Source organism: Neomonachus schauinslandi, chromosome 16 (assembly GCF_002201575.2).
Source record: "Neomonachus schauinslandi chromosome 16, ASM220157v2, whole genome shotgun sequence".
Classification (NCBI taxonomy): Eukaryota; Metazoa; Chordata; class Mammalia; order Carnivora; family Phocidae; genus Neomonachus; species Neomonachus schauinslandi.
In genome coordinates, this window is record NC_058418.1 from 5,530,562 (window position 1) to 5,530,915 (window position 354).

Consider the following 354-nt stretch of genomic DNA (forward strand, 5'->3'; position numbering starts at 1 on the left):
ATCCATCCATCCATCCATCCATCCATCCATCCATCCATCCATCCATCACATTGTCACTCAGTATAACTATGTATAAACTTTGGGACCTCTGTGCCACTCTTTTCTCATTCATGAGGCAGGGATGATAATAACCCCTCCATCATCGGGTTGTAGGAAGCATTCATTGAGTTGATGACTAAAGCAATGAGGTCAAGGTACTCAGTAAGTGATAGTGCTAATGATGATGGTGATGATGGTTTTGCTGGTGATGATTAAAGTGCTGCTGGTGCCAGGGGTGAGGATGGTGATGGTGGTGAGGATGGTGATAGTGGTGAGGATGATGTTGACAGCAGTGATGGAGGCGAGGTGGTGAGG